This window comes from Nannospalax galili, unplaced genomic scaffold (genome assembly GCF_000622305.1).
Source record: "Nannospalax galili isolate Female #2095 unplaced genomic scaffold, S.galili_v1.0 scaffold3171, whole genome shotgun sequence".
Classification (NCBI taxonomy): domain Eukaryota; kingdom Metazoa; phylum Chordata; class Mammalia; order Rodentia; family Spalacidae; genus Nannospalax; species Nannospalax galili.
This window is the reverse complement of record NW_008329168.1, coordinates 2,774-9,490: the sequence shown is the minus strand read 5'-3', so window position 1 is coordinate 9,490 and position 6,717 is coordinate 2,774. Positions and strand designations below refer to the sequence as shown.

General features: G+C 43.5%; 1 long non-coding RNA gene across 1 annotated transcript; it reads right to left on the bottom strand.

Annotated features, from left to right (window-relative positions):
• Positions 1 to 300: 300 nt before the first annotated feature.
• On the bottom strand, positions 301 to 5,011 carry LOC108490925. Its single transcript, XR_001872466.2, has 2 exons — positions 4,716 to 5,011; positions 301 to 3,143 (listed from the first exon to the last, which is right to left on the bottom strand). It is a non-coding gene; the product is annotated as an uncharacterized LOC108490925 (long non-coding RNA).
• Positions 5,012 to 6,717: the final 1,706 nt, after the last annotated feature.

The window sequence follows — 6,717 nt, the reverse complement described above, 5'->3', positions numbered from 1 at the left end:
AACTTGGGTCTCGTGCATGCTGAACAGGGACGTGCCGCTAACCCCCCCAGCTCTTCCTCTGATTTTAAAATAGATTACAATATTCAATATTCTTGGGATTCCTGTAAGGTAGTAATGTGACCTTGCCTCACCCTCTCATCATTGAAGTTATAGAGTATTTTGTTTCTGTCCATCATCAATATATCTTTACTTCTTTCTTAAGGACACCGTAAGTGCTGAACTCTGTGTGCAAATTAGGGTAAGCACTTCACGTGGTGCTGAACCGAGTCTCCTTGGAGAATAGGAATTCAAGCACAGTGATTTCATTGCCAAAGAGTATTTTATTTTAACTTTGCATTACATGACCCGAGGGATATTTTTATTTGACACATTCTTTTGAAGACCGCATTGTGTACACATGGGCTTAATGCTTTCCTTGTGTTATTTTTGTTTTCTTTTTAATTTATTTTCTATACTCTGAACTGCATGTGTTGAATGTCCTTCAGGGACAGCTGAGACATTCTTTCTTTGAATTCTTCATTTCACAGATAATATAGGTTACAAATGCTATCTTTCCTGCAGGGCTACGGACCTTGTAAAATAACACCTGTGTATACATTACTACACTGTTTGCCTACCTTTTGGCATCTATGTTAATACAAGGAATACAAATCTCTCTTTTCAAAGGATATGTTCAAAACTTCAAAGCCCACTAAGGTTTGTTTGAATATAGAACTGTAGAGATAACATCAATAGAATGCTCTGAAAACAAGTAGCCATGCCTTATGTCTATACAAAATAATAAATGCTAAAAAAAACAAAACTGTGCCTTCAAGAATGTTAGGTCTCTCCTGGGCAGAAAGAAAACTCAAAGTCCCTGTTATGTATTCAAAGCAAAGGTTTTCTGTGGTAAGCGTTCTGGAATCTTTGTTCATTGTGGTATTTCCCAATAAGCATGATTGTGAAATGTCTTCAAATGTAACAGTGATCTCAGTTTGGATTAGTTATCCCCTGACAGATATTCCCACAAACTTAAATATTTTCTAGAAATTCACATACACTGAAGGTTTAAAACACACTGCATACTGGCTTTAAAAATCCCTCCAGAGCGTCCTTTAGAATCCAAGCACATCACCAATACAAACTTGCATGTTAGATGGGGTGCCTAGACTCCAGTGCCTGAATTTACACTGATAGGTAACTGAGCACAAATGCTTGACTGGATAGGACTTAACACGTATGGCAGAATACATGTGGTCCTGTGGAGGGATGGGGAAGGTATGGCTGGGGGAGGGGGCAGTCTAGATTTGATTACGAACTGTTGTATGAAATTACAAAAGCTCAGGGGGAAGAAAAGAAGGTTGCAGTGGCAATCGCTGCCTTTTTTTTTTCTTTTTCCTCCAGAAAAGGAAAGCAAAAATTAAAGATACATAAGAAATACTAGAAAAGCTGGGTCAAAGCTGTTGAATCCTGGGAACGTCTCGGGGGGTGCGGTTGGGATACAGAACTTGACAGTTAATTTTTCCAAAGCCAATTTATTAAGGTTTGGATGTGAAATGTCCCTCGGAGGCTCCTGTGTGTTTGAGTACGCGGCCCACAGCTGGTGGTGCTGTTGTGGGAGGGTGTAGAACCTTTCGTAAGGAGAGCCTCGTTGGACAGAGGAACACATTTATTGAGGGCTCCGCTTGATGGCTTGGTAGTCAGCTCTAGTTCCCGTGTTCCTTCTGTCCCCTGTTCTGCTGGGATGTGAAAAGACAGCAAACCGTCCAGCACACTCTGGTTCCCACCACGCCTTCCCCATCGTGATGGAGTGTATCTTTTCAAACTGTAACTGAAAATAAAACCCGTCCTTCTTTGTTTCCAGTCAGGTACCTGTGTCAAAGTGGCAAGGTGGGTAAAGAGGTCTTTATCCAGGACAGACTGTGAAATTACCCTATCGCCCAGAATGCACTTTTCCAAGAATTATTAAAGCTTGGCGGAAGCGGATCTACAACAAAACTGTACGTCTCACCGCAGACAACGAACACATATTTCTCAGCCACAGGATACAACCACATCCAAGTACATTTGTGCCTCCTCAGTAATTCATATCTAGCACTACAAATGACCCATATGCACAGATATCATGGATTTCTTAGTTTCCCGACCACTGCCCTCAAAATTGCGTATACTTTCCACACTGAGAATTCCAAACAATGTTGATTGAGATTCCCTGAGTCGCGGCAGTACCCAAACTGCCCTTGTCCGTCCATTCTTTACAGAAACAGCTGAGTTCAAAATAATACTATCAATGAAGAAATACATTTGACATCTGTCCTGTGATTAGTGCTAACGAGGGATTGGGTAGAATAGTCATTGATCAGAAAGACCGATTTATGGGTCTTTTTGGTTTCATTAAAACAGTGATAAACCCCTAGGTCCCTAGATACCTTAATTTTGTCGAAGAAATATATGTGTGTGTGTGTGTGTGTGTGTGTGTGTGTGTATAAATATAGATAGTGTCTATATGTGCGTATAGCAAGCAGCACTTGATATGTTTGGGAAATCCTAGTAATACTGATTAGCCTTGCATAAGCAAATCAGAATGTCCATTCTCCATCACAGAGAGTCCTTCATTCATTTTAAAGGTGCATATGTTAGAGTTACTGAAGTCTTCTGACGCTTGATTGTCTTCTTTCCAGCTGTGCTTGGGAGCCCTAAGAGTCACTGGGTTATTTCAAAGTATAAAGTCCACGACCCCTTATACCACTGACTCTTAGCTAGCTGCTTCCCTAGGATGGGAGAAGTTACGTTTGCAACTTTCCCCATCTGTCTGTATTTCTGTCAGAGAGAACTCTATCATTCCCTGGACATGAGTCAAAGATGAAGCCTTGAAAGAAAAGTATTGCCATATGCCACCGGTGCCCCAGTTGAGCCCACTGTGGATGTCTTGTTCATACAGAATTGGTGTAAGTGAAAATGAGAACGGAGTTCACACACCGAGGACCGACCTCCCTCTGACCACAGGAACTCCCGTACGGCCGTTTAAATGAAGATGGTCAATGGAATGTGTGGAACCTCTCTGGTCCTCAGAGGCAGTGCCTAGCCTGTCATTCCTTTTGTCGGTTCTGTTTTTCTCTGTCGCACTGACAAGACAGGGCAGACGAGGATGACGAGCAGCGGACCTGCAGCCAAGGCTTCCACATAATGTTCCCTATGGAGAGCTGGTTGGCGACATCCTGGAGGGTCCTGCTGTGCTTGTTCTCAGCTTCCTGCATGACCTTAAGGATCTCGTGGAATCGGGGCTCCGATGTAGGCGTTAGCGGATTGCTCTCTCTCGGGTCTTTGGCGATATCAAACAACAAAGGTGGGTCGTGGTGAGTGATGTAGTCCCCAAAACAGAAACACACGTGTGTGGAGAAACATCCGTTGGCGCCAGCAGGGCTGAACTTGGGCGTGAAATAAAAGGCCTTCCAGATGGAGGTGCCTGGGAGGGAGAGGAAGCAGCTTTGTTAGCTGAAGAACTGTGTGGTGCTCATCGCACGTAGGAAATGAAGGGGTAACGGGCTTCAAGAAGCCAAAGGCTTATCACTTAATGACAGAGGAAACAGACACATGGTTCACCCATGCCACAGGTCGAAAAAATACAACACCCAGGGACGTGGACCTCCATGGCACGTTGAACATATTAACTTGTAAAGCCAAAATACGAAATGCTCCTTTTCTGGGTTTTGAAAAGTCTGATTCTGAATTGGAAAATCCACAGACTTCAGGTGACAGTTAAATCATAACTGCACTAAGAGTATAGTATAAGGGCCTTGGGGAGATGGCATAATGGTTATCAACAATGGCTGTTCTTCCTGGGGTCCCAGGTTTGGTTCCCGGCGCCCACATGGCAGCTAACAACCATTGTCCTGAACTCCTGTTCCAGGGGATCTGACACCCTCTTCTGGCCTCTCTAAGTACTGGATGCATGAGGAACACTTACATACATGCATGCAAAACACTTACACACATAAAAACAGGTAAATTTTTAAACTCCAAATATACTATAAAATGACCTTCAAGGACTGGGCATGTCATTCAGTGGGTTGAGTGCTCACCTAGCACACACAAATCCCCGGGTTTGATCTCCAGCTCTGTGTAAACTGGTCATGCTGGCACACATCCCTAATTTGAGCACTTGGGGTTTGGAGGCAGGCAGAGAATCAGAATTTCCACGTCATGTCTGCTACCTGGCAAGCGTGAGGTTGGCGTGGAATATGCAAGACGTTGTCTCAAAACAAACCAACAAACAGAAATGATCTTCATGACATATATATGTGTATGCGTCTATGTGTGCGTGTATAGAATAAGTATGAATGTTTGTATAGAGATATATGTTGATTTATTTGAATTATATATATTATGATGTACTTACATGAAACATATGGATGACATTGGGAAAATAAGGGATAGGGATAGGGAGAGAGAGGAGAGAGAGAGAGGAAGAAGAAGAAAAGAGGTTGATTCTATGATTCATTTAAAAACCTTGTAACTTAAAAACAGAGATCAAGTATTCAATATATATCGGCTGACCAGAATATGAAAAGTACTTGTGTGAAGCACGGCTTCCACTCCAACATCTCAAACATGCACCGTACATTTCTGTTCAGCACAAAAGGCACATGCAACAAAGGTAGTCATAGGATAGATACACACACACACATGCACCTACAGAAGCAACCAGGAAGAACAGTCTTCCTCGAGCAGCGGACCTGCAGCCAAGGCTTCCACATAATGTTCCCTATGGAGAGCTGGTTGGCGACATCCTGGAGGGTCCTGCTGTGCTTGTTCTCAGCTTCCTGCATGACCTTAAGGATCTCGTGGAATCGGGGCTCCGATGTAGGCGTTAGCGGATTGCTCTCTCTCGGGTCTTTGGCGATATCAAACAACAAAGGTGGGTCGTGGTGAGTGATGTAGTCCCCAAAACAGAAACACACGTGTGTGGAGAAACATCCGTTGGCGCCAGCAGGGCTGAACTTGGGCGTGAAATAAAAGGCCTTCCAGATGGAGGTGCCTGGGAGGGAGAGGAAGCAGCTTTGTTAGCTGAAGAACTGTGTGGTGCTCATCGCACGTAGGAAATGAAGGGGTAACGGGCTTCAAGAAGCCAAAGGCTTATCACTTAATGACAGAGGAAACAGACACATGGTTCACCCATGCCACAGGTCGAAAAAATACAACACCCAGGGATGTGGACCTCCATGGCACGTTGAACATAATAACCTGTAAAGCCAAAATACGAAATGCTCCTTTTCTGGGTTTTGAGAAGTCCGATTCTGAATCGGAAAATCCACAGACTTCAGGTGACAGTTAAATCATAACTGCACTAAGAATATAGTATAAGGGCCTTGGGGAGATGGCATAATGGTTATGAACAATGGCTGTTCTTCCTGAGGTCCCAGGTTTGGTTCCCGGCACCCACATGGCAGCTAACAACCATTGTCCTGAACTCCTGTTCCAGGGGATCTGACACCCTCTTCTGGCCTCTCTAAGTACTGGATGCATGAGGAACACTTACATACATGCATGCAAAACACACACATAAAAATAGGTAAATTTTTAAACTCCAAATATAGTATAAAATGACCTTCAAGGACTGGGCATGTCATTCAGTGGGTCGAGTGCTCACCTAGCACACACAAATCCCTGGGTTTGATCTCCAGCTCTGTGTAAACTGGTCATGCTGGCACACATCCCTAATTTGAGCACTTGGGGTTTGGAGGCAGGCAGAGAATCAGAATTTCCACGTCATGTCTGCTACCTGGCAAGCGTGAGGTTGGCATGGAATATGCAAGACGTTGTCTCAAAACAAACCAACAAACAGAAATGATCTTCATGACATATATATGTGTATGCGTCTATGTGTGCGTGTATAGAATAAGTATGAATGTTTGTATAGAGATATATGTTGATTTATTTGAATTATATATATTATGATGTACTTACATGAAACATATGGATGACATTGGGAAAATAAGGGATAGGGATAGGGAGAGAGAGGAGAGAGAGAGAGGAAGAAGAAGAAAAGAGGTTGATTCTATGATTCATTTAAAAACCTTGTAACTTAAAAACAGAGATCAAGTATTCAATATATATCGGCTGACCAGAATATGAAAAGTACTTGTGTGAAGCACGGCTTCCACTCCAACATCTCAAACATGCACCGTACATTTCTGTTCAGCACAAAAGGCACATGCAACAAAGGTAGTCATAGGATAGATACACACACACACATGCACCTACAGAAGCAACCAGGAAGAACAGTCTTCCTCAAGCTAGGATTTCACTTAACCCTGCATTCTGTACATTTCTTCAAAGTCCAAGAATGATGAATCCAGAACTGAAGGAGGCTAAGTCTGAGGACGGACTAAGACAGCGCGATGGTTAATCTCGGTTGTCAAACTGACTGCATTTGGAATCGCCTAGGAGACAAGCCTCTTCGCACATCTGTGAGAAAGTTTCTAGACTGGGTTAATGCAGGAGGGACGATCACCCTAAATGTGAGAGGTACCATGCCTTGGGGAAGGTCCTCACTGGAAAACGAGAACGCTAGCTGAGCACAGCATTTATTTATCCCTGGTTTCTGACTGCAGATGTAATGTGATGAACCAGCTCAAGAGCCTGCGGCCACGACTTCCCCATCGTGATGTCCCACACCTTGAAACTCTGAGTCCAAATAGACGCTTTCTTAAGTGGTTTCAAATGAAGTGTTTGCAC